Below are 25,435 nucleotides of genomic sequence, written 5' to 3'. Positions count from 1 at the left end.
GGGCCGTTGGGAGGACCGGTGCGCCTTCTTACTGTGTTGATCTCTAAATGTTGCACAAGTAATATGTTTTTTTGTGTGTGTGGAATACAGCGTAGCAGACGCAAATTCGTATGTTCTTCTTTGTTTTCTTATTAAGAAGTAATTGAAGGTGCTATACATACAAAGCAAGATTTAAACAGCGCGCTTATGTGGACTAGTTTTAAGGAAAGACTCAATTAAAGAATGAATCATCTTAGACTGTTCAATTATTTTTCGAAAAGTCCACTCTCGTTATTTGCACAATCATATGTTGATACTAAAAGCTCGTTAATTCGAACACGGTTATTTCAAACTTACAGTTAATTTGAACGGACGTTCTGGTCCCGGCACAGCCCTCTGTATTTCTATGGGGGAAAACTTCCGATAATTCGGACGCGTGGGTATCTACAACGGTTAATTCACATGCGAGCCCCTGGCTTTCATCCCTCTCGCAGGAGTCGGCCCCCAAGTGATCACAATGTGTTGCAAAAACCAACCAAAGCAAATTTACTAGAAATGAAAAAAAAAAAAAACGAAAAGCAGTATTTCTCAGCAGATGAGAATTCGGACGCTGCGCTGTACCTCTTGGGCAAGCTGCAAACGATGCTCATGGCCAACGACAGAAGAAAACACAAGCAAATACAATTGCTGAAACTTTTAGTTTTCAATACGTTATCTCTGCCTTTAAACAAACTTGTTTTGGAGCATAAATAGCATCATACATGTCGACGTTAAGGCTCACTGCTCATATGAGTGCGTGTCGGTGGTTGGTTATGGCGTATCATTGAGGGATCCATTAAATCTGTTTGCTGTTAGAGCTCCATGAACCTAATTTATGAATAACCTGCCACAAACGTGTAGTAGCGCCAATTCGCAGAAACGACCCAGAGGTGGCTTCTTTGGGCTCTGTCCTCGCCATGTGGCGTGATGGTCCGTTCGTTCTCGCCCGTCCGCTAATTCGAACTTCGCTAATTCGAATACTTTCAGTCCCCTTCGAGTTCGAATTAACGAGCTTTACTACTAGAAGATCAAATGTAGGTCAAAGTTTCATTTTTAAATTACGCGCTTAAATTGCCCTTCTGAATACCAGTGTGAGATGCATATTTCAAAGACGCTTTTCAAATGGCGACATTGGCTGAACAAAATTTTCTGAAACGTGGTAAATAGAGCCTCTGGCAACTCAAAGGAACGTACTTCCTTTTTACCGAATTAGAAATGTGTAGGCCCTATAAGTCACCGTCAAAATGTATGATGCTACAGTGAGTTGGTGCGGAAATTTCAAGGCATGTCATGATAAGAACAGGCACTACATAAGATCTGAGCCAAGAGGCCTCCTTCTACATCGTGTCAATAAAAAAAGGCGTGTCGCCACTGCACTTTCATTTTTGCGCGTTTTCACGCTTACCAAGCATCTTCTCGAGGCAAGTTGTGGTTTTAATGTTGGTACAGGCTAATTTACTAATAAGACAAAGGCATATTTTCTATGTAGTGTACCTTAAAGTGTGAAGCTTAATTACGGGTAACGGAAATTATTATTCCGTGTGCTGAAAAGAAAGAGCCTCGCTGAAAAATGGCTTGATTCTGCAAGGTCGCGCAAGCTTATGCTGCTATCTGTTTATTAATGCACAATATCATAACAGCTCATAATTCTAACCATAAGAGCAATAAAACCAGATATCAAAAAAGGTTTGTTATATAGATCCTTGTTGCGCTCGTTCACGCCCACCTTCTCAACCGCAACCAGCACACTTTTTCCTTCAGAAAAACCAAAAGCCTTCACGGCATTTAAAGAGTGGCAAATTGTCATCCAGAATACTCAAATGCCTACGAGACCTGAAGTTTGGGCTAGTTTTTGTTTTCACATATTCATATTTAACGTGATGTGCCAGAAACGGAGACAAGTACAAGTTTTTTTTTCGCCTCAAGTTAAAGCATGAAATGTACAAGACCTGTAGCCCGAGCTACAGCAAATCTTTACGGTGCTTAATCCCATATGACGGCTTTTCCAGAGCATACGACCTAAAAATGATCACGGAAAACTATGGAGAAAAAATCATAGCCGAAGAAGGTGAGCTTTCACGCCTTCATCGCATGACATTATTAAAATAAAGATACCCCATAGAAGCTAATGAATGAGCACCGGGGTTAGAAAATGTCACATGGTGTATATCATTCCATAAGTGTTATAAATGACAATTTAGAAAACTTCATTGGCGGGTTATTGGTACGATTTATTGGTAAACGTCGTTCCATTCTGCTGCTAGGCATATGAAAAAAACATGGCTGATCCCCTTTCGTAGGAATCGGTATACGACGAAAGTGAAACGTGTCTTCACAGGGGAGCGTTTATTGCTCACTGTTTCGCCATAAGGGCGAAGGAATGAATGCTATAGCAACAAATTGTAATGTCACGCGAAGAACGGCAGGCAGGCCGAAACTTGCAGCGCGCTCTAAGCAGAAAGGACGCACGAAAAGAACATACACAGGACGAGCGCGAACTAATAACGGTCACAATTGTTACTTCTTTGAGTGTGAGCAGCGCGCTCCTTTCGGAAACGCGGCCGTTGCAGCGATCGAAGTGACCTTCGTGCTCTCGGTAACGTCAACGGAAACTTGCGGTGAAAACACAAGACGTAAAAACCGCCCCATCATGAGATAAGCGCGCGCGCACGAGAGACACCACCTGTAGAGGCGCGCTCGCATCGCAACGCGCGGGGCGACGACCTTTAAAGCGCGCCCTCCACGACCGTCGCGCCATCTCGCTAGTGATAACAAGAACACGCTGAAGCCACCGGGCTCTGAGCATCGCCATCGGTAAATGGTGCATATAAATAGCTCGCCGTTAGTAAGCTGAAGAACGTACGCTCTGTGGCAGAGTGGTCTCGCGCCGCGTGTGGCGGAGCGAGGGGTCGTAATTTCGACTCCCGGTAACAGAACTGTTTCTTCCAGTTTTTTCTTTGCCATCTGTTAGCGTGTATTTCACAACGTCATATCCGTGACGGAAATACGTCACTGGAGCCGTGGTGGACCCCGGCATAAAACACTTTCGCGTAAAAAAAAGGCGAAAGCTTTCACTCCTCCGCGCAGTGCTTGAGACAGAGCGAAACTGGCCGAGCACGGCGCCGCTCGTACTCGGCTTTCCGGTAGGCAGGATCCGACGTAGAGCTCGCATATTCGCAGCATTCCCACTCACGGTGATCGGCAGTATCTTCTCGTCGTCTCCTCTTCTACCTTCCTTCGACGATTTTCTGGATCTGCTCTTCGCTGCCGTTGCGTTCTTGTACAGCGATCAAGACACGCTTCACGATGCGCTGATTCTTCTTCGGGAGTGCGTACTTTCATTGCTCATCCAATGGCTGAATTGATCGAGCGGCGGAAGCACGGTGTAACTTGGTTGCGGAAGTTGTGTCCGTCACCGGGCGCGACTTAGCGATAGCAGCTGCATGGTGGTCACTACTGCGCATGCGCTGCTTCAGAATGACCTCACGAGGTTAGCCGGGCGTTCTAGCGACTGCGCCCTCACTGGCTGCAATCACTACGGCGCGGCTGGCTTTTCGTGAAACGCGCACGTTTAACGGCGGCTTAAAGAGCTTCTCTCTTAAAAGATGTAGTAGATGAGACCCTGGGTGCGTGCCCATGACGCTTGCTACCAGGCAGATTAGCTGTGACCCCTTTGATGAAAGCGTCAAGCGGAACGACTGAAACACAGCAGAACGACCAGGGCACTGAGAAGTTCACAGTGTATGCGGAAGGACCGTGAACTGCGTGGGGATGCTATACATCCTACGTCTCAGTTTAGCGTGAACTCAGCTCTTGTGTCCAAGGTTAATGTCATGTTGACGGGCACCATGCTCCGTTCCGAGCCGTGTCAACAGCATTGTGTAGTAGTCGCTGCAACCTATTCAGCACGAGTGGGCGTACATGTTTATCAACAAGAAACATCAGTGGTTGCTTATATAGCAGCTATAGTGGTGCGGTGTCAAGTTCGAGGACGCGGGTTCGATTCCCGGACACTGTGGCCGCATTTCGATGGGGGCGAAATGCAAAAGCAAACGTTTACTCAAATTAAAGTGCTAGTTAAGAAACGCCCAGTCAGCCAGATATATCGCGGTCTCCCACTAAAGCATCCCTCATAATGATATAGCAGTATTAGCACATCAAACCCCGTAATTTAATTTCCTTTAGTAAGCTCCTTTCAGGTAAAACAGTTATCTAAGAAGGTAGAGCTATTAGGCATTATTATCTGACAGCAGTCGCTGCATTCTGCCTGTAAGCATTGGGTCGTTTTTGACGAAGTGTGTCGTCGATGCTATGACGCGGACACCAATTCGGAAGCTTAATGTCTTAACCATGTTGCAATGTCCAGTGTATTGCATGCTAAGGTAAATTTGACGCCAGAAAATGTTTTAGACGGAGAAGCCTAAGGAATAGCCCATAGTTGGCTTGTTGTGATAAACTGGAGTGAAGTTTGAGTTGTCGAGAGACTAACGCGCCAAGATTAAGTAATTTCTTACTTATTCTGGAATTAAAAATGATATCTCCCTATTTAGTTCATAAAAGGGTACTCTTTGAGGCCCGAAATAACAGTGAAGAATTCGTTTCAGTTTTTCTGGATGTGCAAATATTTTGCTACATCATCATAAGTCTTAGTCGAACTCTGTTTTTGTAACAATTTATCTAATAATGTACTCTAAAAAAGTGAGCTTGCTTTTTACTTTCTACCTCTTTCTTATTTTTTTGCTTTTTACGATAAATTGTACTTTTATTACAATTAGATGAAATCTATAATGAACCAAGATGTTGCATGCTTAGAATAACAGAGAGCTGCGCTAGTTGGTAAGTATTCATTCTGAAAAGACAGGGCGTGCAAACACGGACACAAGAAAGAAGTCATAATAATAATATCTGGGGTTTAACGTCCCAAAACCACCATATTATTATGAGAGACGCCGTAGTGGAGGGCTCCGGGAATTTCGACCAGCTGGGGTTCTTTAACGTGCACCTAAATCTAAGTACACGGGCCTCAAGTATTTTCGCCTCCATCTAAAGTGTGGCCGCCGCGGCCGGGATTCGATCCCGCGACCTTCGGGTCAGCAGTCGAGCACCATAACCCACTAGACACCGTGGCGGGGCCAAGAAAGAAGTCAGGACACCACAAACGATTTCACAATATAGGATTTAACCGTTACCTTCCTCACCTCCCCATGTAGTGTTTTTTGTCTTGATGGTATATATGTAGTTTTTTTAATAAATGGATGAGTTAGATGTGTTTGTTCCCGATATGCTTCAGTTACGCACATATGCTGCTCTGCCATTAGCTCTGGGGCCCACGTTCTCCCGATGTTCTCATCAATTTCCGTCATTTATTGCTAGATGCACAGCAACTGTCGTGTATTCTATGAAGTAGAAGTTGCGGCAGCCTAACGTAGGTTGCTGTCGCACATGCCATTTTTTTTTTCTTTTCTGATGAACCTAAGCTTAGTGTTGGTAGCGCGGCACTTGGAATACAGACACCAGGGTACCGTGACGTGATCATGATGGGGGTGGGCAGATTTTTTTTGTTTCAATTTTATTGCGTATGGTCCCTCCAACTTTTTTATTCCCACTCTGTATGTGCAAGCGAGCTCAGACATGTTAACATGTGATGCTATATTACTTAGCCTGTGCCGAGTGTTTTGGAATGGCTGCACCGATGCTTGTTTGTCAAACACTTTCTATATATATACATGTATCCACCCCTAAAGGAAATAAATGTTCGTAAGGAGACCAAGAGAGCAAGTGAACACATATCTCAGTTTCCGGATACATTTAATGTGGATTTTTTGAAGCAAGCAAAGTAACTTATTAACTGAAGCAGAAGCTAGCAAATGAAAGCAGTGACAGCTTTTTTTTTTTTTTCACGGCCCTGCGTTAAAGACCCTGTAGTTATGGCACATCAGTAACCCAACTAATCTTGCCTGGTGTTCGCAGCATCGCTAAAATTATGAAAGTGCAACTGATACTTAGATTGACTGACTGGCTGTATTTATTTAACGCTGCACAGGAGCATAGGCGCATGACGGCGTACTGAAGTGCGTCGGATTGATGCGGCGTCCACGATGTTCATGAGTTCGCTACTTTTGCTTTTACACCCACCGAACATTCGGTAGCTTGGACTCATAGCTCATGGCATAACCAAAGCAGAAATAAATAAGGAAATTTATTTACACGTATTTATTCAATACTGCATACTGTACGTAGAGAAGCATTGGAACGCGTAATGGGCCGTCCTCTCGAGCGCCTTCTAGTGGGTCGCCCTCTTCGCCTCTTCTCGGGGAGCACGCCCCTCGTGCTCGTGCTAGTGAGAGTCTGCGAGCCTGCGCTCTGTCTTTGTGCATCGCGTCGCCGCCAATCCCGCCGTCAATAAACGCATTTTTCAATAGTGAATTTATTTACACGTATTTATTCAATACTGCATACTGTACGAGCGTGCACGAGTGTGGAAAAGAGGATTTTCATGAAACCTAAGATGATATAGGCGCCTGGCAAGGGGGCATACAGCGCTATGCTCGTACGCTTGATTGACTGTGCACAACGTCTTTTCTACGTCGCAGAAGCTACGATAGGGCTAATCAGGAGAAGATAAATATTAGACAAAAGAGACGGTATTACAAATTGCGACCGAATTTCGTAGGTATACAATGACATTAGGAGATATTCCAGTTATCCATTATTCCAGGCAACTAATAATACGTTCGCTTTGACTTTCAGTACAAGACCGACTACCGTACGGGATGGATTGTTTCCCAGTTCTTCACGCCGACGAACTCTGCATTATTCTTGCAAGGCTACTACCAGAAGGAAGTAAACGAAAACATTTTTGTGGCATTTTCTTACCTGCAGTTCATCCGTTTATGTACTTGCTTTTCTGGCTGTTAAAGTCTCATTGGGTCAGCTATCATGGGCATCAACCAAATTAACCCAAGTTTGCAGATTCTTGTAGCCGCATGACCTTCCCGGACACTGTAGTATCTATATGTACTTTGCGGCATTCACACGAATCTAGCAGTACAGTACGAGCGTACAGTCGGTTCTAAACTGGCTGTTGTAAATCGATCACTGAACCATGAAGCAACCTGCTTTATTACCTTGGTTCTAATATAAAGTTTTTACTCGCTAAATAACTTCTTGTACGGTACAAGGAAAAACGTATTTTTGTGGGAGCAGCAAAATTGAACCAAACACCAGATGAGCTTCAAATGAGCCAGAAAAGACGTGAAAAAAGAGCAGCTATGCCTTGAAATATCCGCACTACAGAGGTTGTCATGTTGCTGTAGGTCTGAATGACGTCTATTTCGGCACATGTTTATCATTTATCGGTAATGCTTGACTACACTAAATTCTAATGGAGACGAAGATTGAAGCTAGCAAGTTTCGGAAAGATTCAGTGTCATAACGGTGCTAGTGCGGGAAGAAACTTAATTATTAATTATCATCTGATGTTTTAGGTCTACGCGTCAAAATCACAGTATGAAGGCGGGGCACGCCGTAAGGTGGAGGACTCCTGATTAATCTGTAGACTTCGGGTTCATTAACGTGCATCTAATCTCGGTACACGGTTCTTCTGTTGTTTCGCCACCATCTAAATGTGACTACGTTCACCGGGAATCGAACCCAAGTCCTCCGGATTAGAACCGCGACAAGAGAAGACACTTTTAAGTCGGTGATGCTACCTTTACGTACCGGTCCTATTATTTAGCCGAATTTAACGAATTTAATTTGGCCTTCATATGATATCCTTACGCCGAAAGTAATGCTTCAGATATCATCCACAACCCTTTCAGACGCCACCTTCGAAGAAACTGTCTGTATGCGACAAATTCCCACTACATTATTACAAGGCACTTGATATTTTACTGCAATGAAAATATTGTCATAATACGTCGATTAATACCTTTTATGGTAAGTATTCTTAATTAAATTCCAATTAAGAATCTGTTTATCCTGAATTCTTTATGTTCCCTTTTACATAAATAGAATCAAATCATAGTATAGAAATGCAATGCCAATTTGTTTTCTGTAATGTGGATTTAGAGATGAGAAAAAATATATTTTTGCCGTTGCTCGCGGAATTCGGCACATCCAACGACTCGTCGAACATGGCAGTACCTTCAGGAGAGTGATCATATCCAACAGTACACTGCAAAATGAAGTTAAATGGAGGCACATTTCTTGCGCAGGAGGTTGAATTCGTCCAAACCAGGTAATACTAATATGTGGGGTTTTACGTCCCAAAACCACGATATGATTATGCGAGACGCCGCAGTGGTGTACTCCGGAAATTTCGACCATCTGGTGTACTTTAGCGGGCACTGACATCGCGCAGAACACGGACCTCTACCGTTCCGCCTACATCGAAATGCGACCGCCGCGGCCGGGACCGAACCCGCGACCTCCGGGTCACCAGCCGAGCACCATAACCACTACTCCCTTTCTCTTGCTCGTTCTTAGCCACTAGTCGACACAAATAACAAAAAAAACGCCAGGCCTGCGCGGAAAGCGCAGCACAGTCACAGCGAAAGCTGGAAGAGCGGCTTTTCTAGAGCCCGTTACAAGCTCTCTTGTGGCTATTAATACAAGTACACTAGCAACGTACCCACAACGCCACAAATCATAATATTTGTGAAGTTGGGAAGCACCCACCACGACGTTATTCGTCATTCTGCGAAGAAGCGAGGTACCATCTGTAAGGCATTATGTGCAGTTTGTTGATGCGACGGTTGATGACGAAGAATTATGGCTGAGTCCTTTGTAATGGGTTGGAAGCTTTAAACGACCCACTAGATATGTAATTCGCGTTGTGTGACACCCGGTCGTTATTTAACTCTCCCACCACGCTTTATAACATACGTTAACGTGAGAAAGAGAGAGCGAGGGAATTGACTTTATTCAGACCCCGAGGAAATGGATCATGGGGACCTTATGGGCTTCCTTGGCAACCAATAGAAGAAGAAGACGAAGTGATTCCTTTGCGGAACACATTCTTGGCCAATACGGACATACCTTAAAGGGATGCAGATCGGAGGTGAGGTGCCGTACATGCGCTGAACAACACAATACTAATGATTGCTCAACCCAAGAAGTGAGATGTTGTTTATGTAGTGGACTTCACGCAGCTGATGATGAAGGTTGCCCTATGAGGACACAGGAGTTGCAACTCCTAGAGATAATTGAACAGAAACGATGCTCCCGGCGTGAGGCCCGATCTGTTCTTTCAGAGCGCTCACGTGGCTATGCCACCGCTGCCAACCGGGCCAATCAGACGCTCGACTCGTCGCTGACGGATATAATAACATCAACGGTGGAAAGATCGATGACGAAGTTGATGGAAACTTTATTTGTGAGCCTAACCGAATCATTGGCACAAGTAGTGAATACTCAATTGACACAAATCTTGCAGGGCGGTAATCGATATGCGGACAATCCTTTACTACCTTCTCCAGGTGAGATTACTGAGGTTTCATCTGAACCAGGCCCTTCGAAACCAAAGCCAAGCACATCGAACACAGGCCGTAAACTAATTGTACCTACTGAACACGAGGTAGATTGGAGCTCTGACTCCGGATCCCATGATTCGATGTCGGAAAAAATGGACCTTGATTCAAGAAAAATGAAAAGACGTGCTTCCCCTGAAGCACAGGGGTCTTCACAGAACTCCAAAGCAAAGAGTAAGAAGTACCAGAAGGAAACCTCATCAAAAAAGGATTTCTTGAAGGATAGCATTTTGGAGAAAGCAGTGAGTGCTGCTGGTATTTCACCAAAATAGGCAGTCTAAAAGTATTACAGTGGAATTGCCGTTCTATTTTTTCAGCAACTACCGACTTATTCCATCTTTGTGATCATATTCCCCCGATGTTATTGTTTTACAAGAAACTTGGCTTTCAGAGGAAAAGTGCTTTAAAATTAAAATTACCGCACATTTAGATTAGACCGGCGCTCTCGCGGTGGCGGTTTGGTAATTTTTATATCCTCCAAAATTGTTCATAGAGCGAAAATTACATATCAGTTAATGACTTCAGATAGCGAGGTTCTAGCATTAGACATTACTATTCCGGGATACCTCCCATTTTCGTTAATTAATTCATATTTTCCAGCGGGTGTTCAAAATTCTGCCGTTCTAGATACCGTAGTTTCAAATTGCCGCAAAGATATTATATTAGTGGGGGACTTCAATTCTCACCATATTTCGTGGGGTTTTAAAACTGACTTGAATGGGAAGCGTCTGTGGGATTGGGCTAATAAGAATAACTTGATGTGTATCAACACCAGAACTCCCACGTTTGTGTATAATCAGTCTTATGCTGTGCTTGACCAGACTTTTTCTAGTGGTAATTTGTCCATCTCAACATGGTCTGCTATTAATTCTGGCACAAGTAGCGACCATATGCCTATATTTTTTGAGATGGTATGCCCAGTAACTTCCATGATTCGACCATCGGTTACGCATGTAAATTTCAGTACATTTGGAAAATTACTACGAGCGGCTATATCTAACCGAGCAGATGATAGGGAACCAGACGCTATCAGATTAAGCGACATCCTAAAAGAATCGTTGAATAAGTCCAAATTCACTATACACAGCTCCAAAAGCGCTTCGACCAACCCTTGGTGGAATGCGGACTGTTCGCGGGCGTATAGATTAAGAAAAGCTGCATGGAAAAAATTACTTTTCAACCAGTGCCCTCGCAACTGGAGTGACTATAAGTATGCCGCCGCGAGTTTTAAAAGAACCGTTGCCATTGCGAAGGACAAATTTGACAGTGAACGTTCTGAGTTTCTCTCAAAGACAGCAAACAGAAAAGCACTATTTCGCTTTCTGAGAACCAAGAAAGTTCTTCCAGTACTGAAAACCGTAGAATCTGTAGTATCAACACCAAGTGAACTGAAGTCCTTTCTCGAAGACATCGCTCAGGGCCTAGAGAGTCGCTTTACGACTGTTCTCTTATACCAACCCCAGACCCCTAAGAGGGGTGAGGATTTTGAGGAGGTCACAGCTGCTGAGCTAGTAAATGTGGTAAGAACGCTGCCTAATTCCGCTCCAGGTCCTGATGGTATCACGACGTCGGTAATAAAAGCAGTACATAAGATATACCCCCTTGGCCTACTCGAAATTGTGAATCACTCAATTAGAAATTCTTGGATCCCAGCTGATTGGAGAGTTGCAAAAGTTATTCCGTTATTAAAAAAGCAAGGCGCGGGGTTTACCTTAGATAATATCAGGCCTATAGCACTCACATCAAATCTAGTAAAACTCGTCGAGAGAATTTTACATAGCCGGGTAGATCGCTGGATGTCAGAAAAAATGACACCGAGCACATGTCAAATTGGTTTCAGGCGTGGTTGTTCCATTTGGTGTGCACATGTTGATCTAGAAAGTAGAATACAGCTTGCTCGATATCAGAAACAATATTCAGCTTTAGTAACCTTAGATATCACCAAAGCCTATGACAGTGTGGAGCATGTGAAACTGATAAATTCGCTTCAGAACTTAGGACTGCCAGAATACTTTGTGGCATGGGTCTATGCTTTCTTGAGGGATAGAGAATTTTATTGCTCGCAATCTGGTGTCAGTTCTTCAAAATATAAGCAAACGAGAGGCCTCCCGCAGGGTTCAGTGTTATCACCCTTATTATTTAATATTCTACTATGTTCTATTCCCATACAGCAGAACGTGCAGGTGTATGTGTATGCCGATGATATCGCATTTTTCGCTACGTCAGCAGACATTCACACTCTTTACCAAACCCTGCAGAAATATATGAATAGCCTGGAAACGTGGCTAGAGGGTATTAATTTATCGCTAAATATTAATAAAAGTGCAATTGTTGTTTTCGCACAAAATGTACCAGTGCAAATTTCATTACTTTACCGACAAGCCGTGATACCTCAGGTCGAGTCAATTAGGTATTTAGGAGTAACCTATACCGACAAACTTGACTGGAGACCCCATATAGAAAACATGGCTACTAAGGGAGCACGCGCAGTAGGGATGCTGCGTAGGCTCAGCAGTAAACGTGCCGGTTTGCGCAGAGACGTGCTCGTCATGATTTATTGCATGTACATACGACCAATTCTAGAATTCGGATGCGTTTTGTTTTCTGGCTCTCTGGCTTATAAAGTTCGACCATTGGTTTTGTTAGAACGTGAATCATTACGATTATGTCTGGGGCTACCAAAATTTGTTGCAAACAATGTTCTATACGAAGAATCACGCCTGCCGTCTCTTATCAAAAGATTTCATATTTTAACAGTACGTACATTCCTAAAAATCTATGCTTCTCCACAGAGGAGGTCACAGTATGTCTTCATTAACCAGCAAGCCTCATTTTTTAACCACCAATGGTCTAGATTACGTTGCCCCCATGTCATTTTTACACAGAGACTTTTGGACCCATTAAAAGTTCACCTCTGGGAAGTACAGATACTCAGCACTGTAGAAACAATTAGGATTGAATTTGATGATATATATCCCATGAACGCGAAAAATTTACCATATACATATCTAAATTGCATTTTGGAAGATCATCTGGCCACTTTAGAAACTAACACTGTGATAGCGACTGATGCGTCCGTTTGTGAAGAGAAGGCAGGTGTGGGAATTGTATCATTCTCTCTAGACTGGTCATTCTCGATTAGGTTACCGGACTTCACCCCTATTTACCAGGCTGAATTGCTGGTAATAGTCCTAGCATTGAGTAAATTGCCCCAGTGTCTATCAGCAGTGGTTGTACTAACAGACTGCCTCTCTGTCTGTTCTGCGTTAAGTGCACCTAATTTATCGAGTACCATACAGACGTTCTATTCGATGATTCCCAGGCATGTACGGCTGGTTCGATTAGTGTGGGTACCAGGCCATAGAGGGCTAGCACTCAATGAATATGCGGATGCACTGGCAATATCATCCCATGATGGCCCTATTTTGTCTGTATTGCCCACGTCAGCGTGTCACAGCAGCAAGATTTGAAAAGCGTACCACGGCCAATAACTTCGATAAATCTCCTTTGTTTTCATCAGATTTCCCACAGCTAAAGTTTCCTTGGAAGAGCAGATGGTGTTCATCTAGGAAGGAAGAAATACTAATTTCAAGGCTACGCTGTCGAGTCCCACCACTGAACTTTTACCTTCACAGGTCGGGTCTGGCTCAGTCACCGTTATGCCTCCACTGTAATGAGAGGGAATCTCTGGAGCACTTCTTTTTGACGTGCCGAAGATTTAAAACACAAAGAAAAAGATTACTAGAAGAACCCCTGCGGAAGTTGGGCTTGAATTTGTCACTTCCGGTGATTCTTTCATTTGGGGCAACCATATTTGGTTTTAGCCACAGGAGCGTTTTCAACGCTGTCTTTAATTTTTTACGAGAATCCAAAAGAATTGAATGTTGAGTGTAGCCTCAGTTGTCTTATATGCAACTGTATATATATATTTTATTGTTCTTGTTGTTGTTTCCATATAGGTTTTTTTTTTCTTCTTTTTTTCTCTTCTTTAAATCTTGCGAGTTTATGTTTAAAGGCTAAACATTTCATTTCAGCGTTTTCCTTCACTAAGTGAATTAGTTTCCTAAGCAAAGCACCGTCCGCTTCATGGCCTATCCCCCGCAGTGGGTTGAGCCAAAGTACTAAGGAACCAACCAACCAACCAACCAGCCAATCCCCCTGAGTGGGTATGAGCCATGCAGTAGAGGACACTACTACTACTACTACTACATCTTGCTCGTCTTTGTGCTTTTCTGGACTTTTCGCTGCAGTTGTGGGGTCTATCGCCCCGTACGTCCCGGCGATGGATGTACAACCTCGCGAGGCGCCGTCCGGTTCCGATCCGACCGCGGGCATTGCTTCGAGGAAGCGAGGAAACACATCTAGCGACAGTGAGGACACTGAGTTGTACTCCGCATCAGCCGACGAGTCCTCGGAAGACGGCTTTCAACCCGTCCTGTACCGCAAGGCTAAACGACGGATCATCAATGCATCTTCGGCGTCTAGTACGGCCACCGTGAAAACTGGCCCTCAGCGATGGCCTCACTCCATCCTGTTTGTGCCGCTGAACGCAACAGTCTACGTGTGCTGAACGGGCAAGCTCTCTCTCTGTATCTTGAGAACACTGTGCCGCACGAGATCAAAGATGTACGGCTAAACACAAGAAGAAACATCTTGGCCATAGATGTGCTGAACCCGAGTGCGTTCAACACACTACAACAAGTAACGCAACTGGGTAGCATCAGAGTCAAGTCCATCATACCAGCCGATGGCGCCACTGCAACAGGAGTCATTTACGACATTGACACTGAGATCCCTAACGCGGATCTTCCGGTGCTCATAAAACCAGCAAGCGAAGATAGCGTCATTGTGAACGTCGGCCGCCTTGGTAACACACGTTGTGTGAGAATTACGTTCAAAGGTGACTGTCTACCTTCATACGTGAAGGTTGGCCACTTCCGTCACCAGGTTCGACCATTTATTCCAAGACCTATGCAGTGTTTCAACTGCCAGAAGATCGGCCATGTGAAGGGTGCTTGCAGGAACTCCACAGTGTGCCCCCGATGCGCAGAACCGCACTCAGAAGACAACTGCAACGCAACCATATTGAAGTGTTCTTACTGCCAAGGTGCTCACAATGCTTCTTCCAAAGACTGTCCGCGCATCAAGAAGGAGATTTCTATTCTTAAGCATATGGTGCGAGACAGCTCAACCCAAAAAGAGGCCGCTGAAAAAGTCCGGCGAAGACGACGTCGCCGTCGAAGGTCCTCACGTCGGTCAAAGTCAACTTCAAGAAGTAAGTCGACTCATCTGGAAACACCGCCAGCTGCAGTTTCCAGCACGGCCAACGCAGACGTTGGAAGAGAGAAAACGGGCAGATGTCTCTCTACCAAAGAATGGCCACCACTTACGCGCACGCGGCTTGTCCCCCATCACAGCAAGCTACGATAGCAGAGGAGTTGCGGAATACGGATCAGCAAGTGCTAGCTCTTCTGCGACCCTTAATTAATGCCATTCGCATGTTGTTAAACAACATTCACACAACGTCAGCCAGAAATGCACTTCAAGTACTGGACGCTCTGAGTCCAGTACTGGCAGCCCTTGAGTAGATAATGGCTCATCAGCCACTGTCCTTCAGGGAAGAGGTTCGAAAAGCAGCAATTTTCCAGTGGAATGCCCGGGGACTGAGATCATGCATTGCTGATTTCCGCCGGTTGGTGTTCACCAATATGTTTCCCATTATCGTCATCTGTGAGCCAAACTTATCGAACGCAATCAGACTCTCCGGATATGAATCATTTATGTCGGCTGCTGTGGGTGGAAACAGTAAGGTTCTGTTGTTTATTCGCCGCGACCTGACGTACGTTCTTCAGCCGGTACAACCTGACGACGATAACCAATATGTATGCCTAACAGTGAAGAAAAAGGGTCTTACTGTCACTGTTGTAGGCGCCTACCTGTCTCCATCAAGTAGATTTGATCAAAAAAGACTACGACGTATACTATCATCTACTGCTGGCCCATGGGTCATCGTTGGGGACTTTAACGCTCACCATACGCTCTGGGGGAGCCCGAAGGTCAGTGCGAAAGGCAGAAGTCTGATATCTTTTGCGTCAGACAATGAGCTTTGCTTGCTAAATGAGGGAAGTCCCACGTTTTTACGTGGCTCTGCATACAGCAGCTGCCTTGACTTGACTTTTGTCTCACGAAGCCTCGCCAGACGTACCGGGTGGTTTGTGGACATAGAAACACATGGAAGTAACCATATCCCCACATGTGAAGATCAGAGGTTTGTCACCTCTCAAGGTACGCGACACCATCCAAAGAGTGGACTGGACCAAATTTCATTCGCTCATGGAACAACAATGTCAAGACAACAACATCTCACTTGACTTAGAAGAGGCAATAAAGTGTACAGTGCAAGACACGATGTGCACTATCACATGCTATTCGAAAGTAACGGAATTCGATGTAGAATTGGAGCGACTTCGGGCACTCCGGCGACGTGCTGAACGAAGGTACCGACGCATGAAAGCAATCGATGATTTATGGACCGCTAGACGCTTACAGAAGAAGATGCAACGCCGGATAGACAAGTTAGAGTCACAACGTTGGGCTGCCTTCTGCGAGTCGCTAGATCCCCGCAAGCCTTTATCACACTTGTGGAGAACAGTAAGAGGGCTCCGGACACCCCCCGTCCAGCGGTCTCCATTTAAAGCTCTAGCCCTGTCTCAACAGCGATCGGAGGTCGACGTGGCAGACGAGTTCTGTGCCAAATTATCCAGCCAGCTCACAAATCACTACTTCGCGCCTTCAAGTGGCTGCCCGATATCGCGTGACCGCCGCATGGACCTACCTTTTTCAATCCATGAGCTTAAAGCAGTCCTGGCTTTGTGTGGACGGACATCAGCACCCGGACCTGATGGTATTTCCTACAGAGCACTGTGTCATCTTGGTGAGCGTGCGAGAATTGCTCTCCTCGAGGTATACAATGAATCCTGGCGAGAGGGCACCCTCCCCGTAAACTGGAAGACCAATCGCCTGGTCCCATTACTGAAGCCTGGAAAGTCACCATTGGTGCTATCATCGTACCGCCCGATTGCACTGGCTAGTTGCGTGGGCAAAATAATCGAGAGAATGGTACTAGGACGCCTAGAATGGTATTTGGAGCATCACAACATCTACCCAGATGCTATGACAGGGTTTCGCCGTGGTCGGTCATCGATTGACAGCGTCGTCGACCTGGTCACCTACGTACAACACGAAAAAGGCCGTAAGCGTCTCTGCGCTTCTTTATTCCTTGATGTTAAAGGGGCGTATGACAACGTCACCCATGAAGCTATCCTTGCCGCTCTCCGAGAGGTAGGAGTGGGTGGTCGGATGTTTCAGTGGCTACGGAGCTATCTCTCTGAGCGTTCTTTTTTCGTGAGCACCGCCGACGGCGACACTTCGCTACATTACAGCCACCGTGGTGTTCCCCAGGGTGGCGTACTTAGCCCTGTACTATTCAACCTGACGCTAATCGCTCTCCACGAGCGCCTGCCAAGCACTGTCAGACTGTCAATGTACGCAGACGACATCTGCGTTTGGACGTCTGCAGTGACACGTCTACAACTGCGAGCTCGAATTCAAAGAGCGGCCAATGAAGCTGCTATTTACCTCCGTAACAGAGGTCTAGAAATTTCCTCTGAGAAATGTGCACTTGTGGGATTTACGCGCAAACTAATAGAGAGCTACAGCGTAATGATAAACGGCCAAAGAATACCTTACCTCCGATCGTACAAGTTCCTAGGTGTTATAATTGAGAGACGTCTCATGGAGCCCTCATGTGTCGTACATGAAAAAAACGGTTGACAGGCATCTGTCATTTGTTCAAGTTCTTCGCTGGCAAGACATGGGGAATGTCCACAGCCGCTATGTTGCGACTATACAGGGTTCTTTTCCACGGATTCCTACGGTACAGCCTGCCTGCATTATCCAACGCAAGCAAAACAAGCCTACAAATGATACAAAATGTACAGGCTCAAGCACTCCGGATTTGTCTAGGCTTGCCCCAGAGTGCATCAACAGTCGCGACTATAGCCACCGCAAGGGACCACCTCATCAAGACACACATTGAGGTTGAAGTGCTGAGGACACATATACGACATCTTGCTCGCACTCCCCGCCATCACCCAGCCTCTCTACCAGCGGACCGACCATGCACATCTTACTCCCAAGCAGTGACCGCCCATGGTGAATCAATACCAACTTCCTTCACTCCTGCCGCAAGACCTCGGACTCCTCCATGGTGCCTTACTCAACCAAATATCAACATTACAGTACCTGGCGTCCAGAAAAAAACGGATTTGTCGTCACCGGCACTTAAGCAGCTCACTTTACTTCTCTTGTACGAAAAGTACCAAGACTCCATCCACATCTACACTGACGGATCCGTGCTGCCGAACAGCTCAACCGGAGCAGTCGTGATACCAAGGTTGGTTACGACAATTAAATTCAAGACATCTCGCGCAACAACATCGACGGCAGCAGAACTGGCAGCCCTTCATAAAGCGTTACAATTCGTCAATGACCAACCGATGCACAAGTGGACTACTTTCTGCGACTCGAAGGCGGCACTACAGTCTCTACTGTCAGCTTTACGCCGCGGGCCGCACGAACAGCTGGTGCTAGAGATAGCAGAGATTATCCACCGCCTAACTGAGAAAGGACATCAAATCACTTTTCAGTGGTTACCAAGTCACTGCGGAATCATCGGCAATGAACGGGCCGATCAAGCTGCCCGCTCAGCCCACGCAGAAGACCATGAACAACTACTACCGCTTTCTAGGACCGACGCTGCACGGAAGCTTCGTTTGCATGCTCGCTAACGCACGACGTCACAATGGAATGAGCCACACTTCAAACATGATCGACTGCACTCATTTGGCCCTACATTAAGTCTTCAAGTCCCATCAAGGCTTCGCCGAGCAGACGCGACCCTTTTGTGTAGGCTGTGGTTGGGTGTTGCGTTTACCAACGCCTATGCTTTCCGCATTGGGATGGCCGACACCGCAGCCTGTGACCACTGTGGAAACGCAGAAACAATTAGACATATTTTTTTGCGACTGCCCACTGTACAGTGCACAGCGACTATCTATTTGCAACGCGCTGAACAAGTTGGACGACCGACCTTTGTCGGAGGAAAGAATTCTATGCCATCGACAAGAAGCAACGTCACAGAAGAAGGCCATGCAAGCGCTACTGCGCTTCTGTATATTCTTATTTTATCCACTCTCTACCTTTTCTCTCCACTATCCTCTTTAATTCCCCCTCCCATCCCCCTGTAAACTACTGCTGAGGTGTCCTCCTTACGAGAGACAGTTGCGGGGTTCACATTTTTTCTTCATTTTCCTACATTAGAACCACTCCCCCCCCCCCCCCCCCGACCGGCCTTTTTGAACGATTGTAAGAAGAACTTCGTCCCTGTGTGTGTTGTTTTTTATCTTGTGTGTGTACGTGCGTTCTTTTCCTCCTCTTTTTCCCCCCTCTCTAGACCCTCTTTCTTGCCCCTATTTCCCCTCCCCAGTGCTGGGTAGCAAACCAGATGCTAATATCTGGTTAACCTCCGGGCCTTCCTTTTTTCATTCTCTCTCCCAATAGAAGTGCACTTGCGAGGAACCCACTACGCTATAAATCATTATAATTTTTGTGAAGTAGGGAAGCAGCCACTATGCAATTTTTCGTCGTTCCGAGGAGAACCGTGGTACCCGCTAAACACCACTAAGGCATTGTGTGCGCTTTGTTGTTGCTGTGGCTGATGGCGATTAAGAATTATGGCAGAGCCCTTTGTAATGGGTTGAAAGCATTCAACAACCCACTCGTTGCGCACTTCGCATTGTGTGACGCCTGGTTACAGAATTCGCGTTGTGTGACGCCTGGCTGTTATTTTACTCTTCTACCACACTACATACTCATGTTAATGTGGTTCCTTCGCGACATAAAGCCTGTATAGAATCTTTTTGTAAAGCTGTTTCGAGCACCGGCATGGCTCTGAGGTAGAATAGTTGAATCCCATGCAGATGGCCCTGGTTCGAACCTCGTTGCATCCTGGAAATTTTTTCTTATTTGTTTTTTTTTTATTTCGCGCAATAATGGCTACGGACACCGGCGGCGTCGGCGGACAACTACGGCGCCAAAAACGGCCCTTGTTCTGATCTCAAAACAGCCTTCGCTGTAAAACTAGTGATGAGCACAATTGTGTATAAAGCGTCTCGAAGGGTTAATTAGCAGATAATGCTAGCTGTACTCCGTTTCACACATCAGGTGCAACGCTGTGGAAGCTATGCAAGAAGTTCGGTCAGCAAAATGTGTAAATCCGCGTGTCTTCTGCTTGGCCTCCGCGATCAGTTCCGGCTGCCCGCTGCCAGTGTTAATCGCGGAGGCCATGACACACATAAAAGAAAGAGACACTGAGCGATCCAGAACAAACTATCGACAACAGTGTAAATAACGGGGTTCGCTTATTTCTTGGACACAAATCACCTTCTCTTATTACACAGCCCATGAACGAAAAAAAAAACCACATTACGGGTGGTAAATTCACTGTACTATTTCTTAGTGCGAACGCATCTACAGCAAGAAGTTTCGCTAGCTTCCGTAGCGTTTTACCTGATGTATGAAACGGAGTAAAGTCTGACGAGGTACCCAGAATCCGTGACAGACAACTGGATCCTTGAATCAGTCGAAAAGTAGGTCTATCCAGGCCAAATATTAACAGGAGTGCCTACTCATATAGAGGAAATTCACTGCAGAATAAGAATTGGCTGGTGCACGTACGGCAGGCATTCTTTACTCCTCACCGGTAACTTACCACTACTATCACTGAAGGAAAGTGTACAACCATTGCAATTCGCCTGCTCTAACCATTGTGTTTTGCCTGCTCTCGGAGCAGGGACTCGGAGAATAACAAAGAAACTCGAAAAGAAGCTAAAGACCACTCAGCGCGTAATAAAACGAAGAATGATGGGAGTAAATAACCCTAAAAGATAAGTAGGCTGCAGGGTGGATCAGTCATTCTAGTATATATATATTAAAGATGTAGTAGTAGTAGTAGTAGTAGTAGTAGTAGTAGTAGTAGTAGTAGTAGTAGTAGTAGTAGTAGTAGTAGTATATAACCAGTAACCTAGTAGATACTAAAAGTAAAAAAATTAACTTGGGCAGGTCACGTCATGAGGACAGATAACAGATGGTCAGTTAGAACACCGGAATGGTTAGCAAGGAATGGGAAGCGCGGTCGTGGATGGCGAAGTGTTAGGTGAGGCCATGAAATTAAGAAATTTCGAGGCAGAAAATAGAATCAGCTCCTCAGGACAGGGTGGGTTGGAGATGCATTCGGAGAGGCGCTCGTCCTGCAGTGGACATAAGACAGGCTGGTGATGCTGATGATGATGGCTGTTATGTTTTAAGTGCGTAGCACATTAGGGGTCCGGCTTGTCGTTCATCGACTGTCTGGTCGCGCAGTGGTCAAAACAGGCCTAAAACAAGGCTGGCAATACTCAAAACCAGCGCAAAATAAACTAACAAGGTCTAAAATAAGATACACAAGTAACGATTAATCGTTATGATTGACCTAAATTCGCGAAAAACGCTTCTGCAACATCCGGCTCATTCCCGCGCCGCGCAAGAGAGGGCGCCGCCGCCTCGGCAAGCTTACAATTGTCAATGGAATCGCTGGGTTGCCCATGCTACTCACTTCCTCAGGTTTCACGCCAGTGGAGCTGCATTAAGCGCAGTATTTGTAGCTCCACTAAGACTTACACAAGAACTACTTTAGCACGGATTTACAACTAAACCAAGACCTACACAAGAACTACGTTAGCGCCGGATTTAGGGCAGGATTTAGAACTACACCAAGACCTACACAAGAACTACGTTAGGGCTACATTAACCGCAGAATTAGGGCTGGCTTAGAACACAATTAGCGCTACACTTAGCGCTCAATTTAGAATATTTTATCTCCGTCTTTCATCACACTGTCACCTTTGCCCCCTCCATCGTGTGTCTTGATTGGTCCGAAAAAGAAAAGAACATGCATGCGCTGCGCGAAACGCTGCCGCCGGTCCCGTATTACATTCACACGTGGCAGCAGCTTGTTCGCGGAAGTTTATCTTTTTTTTTTTAAACGGTACGACCCTACCGTTACTTACGTCCGTCGCTGTCGCCGATAGCCTGTTCAATCGACCTGTATACGCAGAGTATCTTTTGCTAATTCGTTCAACTTACGTTTGAAGGCATTAAAAAAGCGGCGCGCCAGCCAGCAGCCACGAGATATTTTTGAAATTTCGCGCACTTTAAAGAATTAAAGGCTGGACAAATATTTTAAACAGGGAAGTTATCTTACCATGAATGAAATTGTCCGATGTTTCGCAAAAAGTGCTTGAACTTCTTTATTCAAGGCTTTTTTGGCTAGTTGCTATCTTAAAACCTAATTAAGCAATGTATGCTAACGCACCTCGGCGAAATAGAATATAGGAACTGTTGTATCCTGTTTACGTTTAGATTATGTAATTATGTTGATTGACATAACCATATTTCTGTATATTATGCTTTTGTTATCTTATTTGTATGCCACTGCTTCTGACTCATTTATTTTTAGGTAGCGGGAGCTGGTCACGCTGTTTTAGTGCAGCTTTTACTCCCGCCATCCTTCATGTAGTACCAAACATGAAAATAAAGATTCAGTTCAATCCAATTCAATCATGACGTGCTGCATATGGCTAAGAAAAATACCGAGCCGATTCGACACACATATCGCCTATGTTTGTAAGCTGAAGTTAGCTGATAGGTTTGCTCATGAGCGGCAAAGATGTACAAAAAAGCAGTATCACTCCTAGCAGGTAAAAAAAAAATATGGGGCTCGTCCGGGATTTGAACCCGGGACCTCTCGCACCCGAAGCGAGAATCATACCCCTAGACCAACGAGCCGAGCTGTCAGGGAGATTTCGAATAGGGGCCCCAAAGGTTTGGGACCCCAAAGCCCTTTGCGTGTGCTCGCTTTGGGTCAAGCAGAAGTAAGAGTTTTCGAATAGGGCCCGCGGCGCTTTGGACTCTCCCCTGTTCTAGGTCACTCTAGTGTTGGCCAAGAACCGTCGCTTCAGTGGGTGCCGTCATGTTTGTTTGACGCAAAGCTTTTGGGGGCAGGCTTTAGGGCTCCCGCTAAATTCGAGAAATAGCGTCCCCAACGCAAAACCCAAACGCTGTTTGGGTCTCGCGCATGCGCAGTGGCCTCGACGCTATTTCTTTGGGGCCCCAAAACGATTGAAGCTCCTATTCGAAAAGTCCCTATTATGTAGAGAACAGCTATACAATATAAAAAAAGATGTTTCAAAAAGAAACGCAGGCGTAATACCATACATCAGGTCTGCAGGTAAACCTATGGCTAGTTGCAGGTAAAGAGAACAGGCTATACATATCGATATGCAAATGGACAGCGTAACATGTTGCTGGAAATGAATGAATGAACAATGCATGGTACGTATTAAACGACTTCCATACATTACATAGATGCACTCGTGAACTCGACCACGAGGCGAGAAACACAGGAGACTTCAAGATGACAAAGTCTGGCAAAAAAAAAAAGCGGAAAAACGAAACACTAACAAGAGACAAGGAAAGGCAAAGAAAATTTGAGACACTTTAGCAGTATGTACTGTCTGTAGTCGTCCCGCTTAATACGTCCGCGTTACACGCCTGGCCCTTGCACTGAAAGTGTCGAATTGCTAGAACTGATTTATTTTACCTCGCTTATGCGTTAATTTTTTCTAGGTTTTACCCTCAAGCTCGACTTACCCACGGTCCACTAGATGAGATGAAAACGTTTTTCGTTTGTCACGCCCGTTCACAGCCTTCTTGGTGTGCAGCTTAATGCAGCCGAGAACTAACATGCATGCTCAGCTGTTGCTCTCGGAGTTCTAACTCTGGTCATTACTATCGCAATTTATTCAACCGCTTTCTTTTCATTGCAGAAAAAGCGGAATGCACGTACTGGGTTCGCAGAAGTCACGTCGAAAATCGCAACTGGAAATGTGACTTCATTTTCGACGAATTTTGCAGAAACCAAGCAATTGTAGTACATAAAAGGGACGAATGTAAATAATCGCATAAAAAATGCAATATTAAAAACTATCAAGTGCTCATTTTTTTTCAAATCGTCCTGTAGTTTAACGCGACACACATTCACTGACGCCGCAATATCCAATTGTACATATCACTTGTTTGACACCGAATTTAACGATATCCCGCAAAGTATAAGTGTATTACCATTCTTGACGCTGCTTTTGTGCGATGCAGGCAAACGCAACCAATTTTACTTCTGCTGACTTAAACATGCACTATGATTCATTCCCTTGCGCTGTATAAGCTAGCGATTTATATCTGTAGATTTGCAATTATTTCCTAGAAGAATTGAATGACGCAGATACTTCATTATAGGTATCTGACTTCGTCTCGTGCGCTGAAATATTAAAAAAGAAAATGTATCTCTGCTTTTGCGAAGCAGGGTGGATTGTCAACGCGTTCCAATCTTGCACTTTTAACTCTCTTTAAATCTACAAGCAAATGTAGCTGGAAGCCCACAGTGTCCTACAAATTGTTCACGCATTGCGCATGCGGTTGCGCACGTTCATAAACTTGCGTACGGCGCATGTTTGTGTGGGCCGAATTTGAATAAAAATGGTGAGCGTTGTACATCTATTCTACGTATTATCCATGATGACCCACACACTCCTGCAAATGGCGTTCAAGATATTTTGAAGACAGTATCTTCTGAGCCCGCTTCCACCAGCATTATGTAATGGTTTATGGTGTGCGATGCTGTTTTCTTACCGAAACAAACGTAGAGAAAAGCAGAAGTAACAACAAAATAAAAGCGTGTGGTAACTAGCGCGGACTAAAGGCGTCTTTCCAAGAGCACCGAAATCTGGTCTTACCTTTAAGTGCAAGCGGCCGTTATGGCGACATAGCTATCACCGAGCCTGTAAGGCTGTAAAGCTTAAATGAAGAACCAGTCACTTTCGACTGCACAAATGAAAGGAATGAGCAAATTAGACGCACCGTTGGCAATGGGTTATCGCTCTTCCTTCATCACGGTCCTTCAATATGGGTCGTAGGCCATATGTATATGGGGCCTTCAAGCGCACATCTATACGATAAGGTATAGTGGTGCCCAAGGAGAATTAACAAATTAAAAAAGTAAATGAAAGACGTAAGACGTATCGCGGAGCAGTGCAGCACGCCATGGGTCATCTCGTGGCGCTAATAAACAAGAAATGTATATTGTTATACCACTTGTTATTTGCTGCCAAAAATGCAACATTGTCTTCATGCAGTCTGAATTGAATGTCTAAGCTGTACTGATATCGCTTTTTTTTTTACAGTAAAGTTTAACCCCTGCAAACCAATCGTCTCGTTCTTTCTCAAAGCAAGCAAAACGGAGCTATAGCACGACAAATTTGATTTAACCGCATTTAACCACAGCTGATTTTTTTTCGCGGGCTTTCTTTCAGGCTTCGCAAAAACTTGCAAGTAGACTGCATAGAACAGAAAGCTGGATTGTTTTTTTTAGTATGCACTTTAATTCTGTCAATGACAATTTTGCTGCACGCACTAATTATAATTCAAACGATTATTAAGAGTAACTTATGCAATTATGCCAAATACCAAATTGTCCGACGTGCTCCAAGCGTCAGCAAATAGTCAAGCTACGTGCGTATCTTTAAGTTTTGCATACGTACCGAATGCCTACCACTGGAGCGAGCCCAAGAAGTAGACTTTAAATAGAAGAGTAGCAGAAGGAAAATATTACAGCGACATTGTAACTGTGAAATAAACAGGGGCGTTGCATTTTGACGCGCAGCGGTATGAGA

At 45.1% G+C, this 25,435-nt stretch overlaps 1 long non-coding RNA gene and 1 other non-coding gene across 2 annotated transcripts; one reads left to right on the top strand and one right to left on the bottom strand.

The window, feature by feature from the left end:
• LOC119374073 (uncharacterized) lies at nucleotides 1–23,667 on the top strand. Its single transcript, XR_005180081.1, has 4 exons — nucleotides 1–18; nucleotides 2,028–2,086; nucleotides 6,769–6,861; nucleotides 23,537–23,667. It is a non-coding gene; the product is annotated as an uncharacterized LOC119374073 (long non-coding RNA).
• Trnap-cgg (transfer RNA proline (anticodon CGG)) lies at nucleotides 22,425–22,496 on the bottom strand. The gene has a single exon. It is a non-coding gene; the product is annotated as a tRNA-Pro (tRNA).
• Nucleotides 23,668–25,435: the final 1,768 nt, after the last annotated feature.

This window comes from Rhipicephalus sanguineus, chromosome 11 (assembly GCF_013339695.2).
Source record: "Rhipicephalus sanguineus isolate Rsan-2018 chromosome 11, BIME_Rsan_1.4, whole genome shotgun sequence".
NCBI classification, from domain to species: domain Eukaryota; kingdom Metazoa; phylum Arthropoda; class Arachnida; order Ixodida; family Ixodidae; genus Rhipicephalus; species Rhipicephalus sanguineus.
Note: the sequence above shows the minus strand (reverse complement) of the source record. Positions and strands in the feature narration are given on the sequence as shown.